General features: G+C 39.4%; 1 protein-coding gene across 3 annotated transcripts in view; it reads right to left on the reverse strand.

Moving 5' to 3' along the window:
- The window catches only part of LOC123136405 (cilia- and flagella-associated protein 99), a 7,121-nt gene that overhangs the window by 4,085 nt on the left and 2,564 nt on the right, over positions 1–472 (reverse strand). The window lies entirely within an intron of this gene.

Consider the following 472-nt stretch of genomic DNA (forward strand, 5'->3'; position numbering starts at 1 on the left):
AGGAGTTGCTTGTCGAGATGCTTGTTGAGATGCTTGAGGAGTTGCTTGTCGAGATGCTAGTTTAGATGCTTGAGGAGTTGCTTGTCGAGATGCTTGAGGAGATGCTTGAGAAGTTTCTTGTTGAGATGCTTGAGGAGATGCTTGTTGAGATGCTTGAGGAGTTGCTTGTCGAGATGCTAGTTCAGATGCTTGAGGAGATGCTTGTTGAGTTGCTTGTCGAGATGCTTGTTGAGATGCTGGAGGAGTTGCTTGTTAAGATGCTTGTGATTATTTGTGTGGAGTATGTGTGTAACTCCTTGTTTGTGTGCAGTATATGTAAACCCCTTGTGAAATTACTCCATATGTTTGCAAAAGGCTTCTATGGACTGGATTTTACTCCATATATATGATCATTTTTGTTTGAAAAGTTTAATTTAATTTTGTGAGGAGTGCATCATTTGTGTGATCATTTTTGTTTAATTAAGAGAGAAGA

This window comes from Triticum aestivum, chromosome 1B, assembly GCF_018294505.1.
Source record: "Triticum aestivum cultivar Chinese Spring chromosome 1B, IWGSC CS RefSeq v2.1, whole genome shotgun sequence".
NCBI classification, from domain to species: domain Eukaryota; kingdom Viridiplantae; phylum Streptophyta; class Magnoliopsida; order Poales; family Poaceae; genus Triticum; species Triticum aestivum.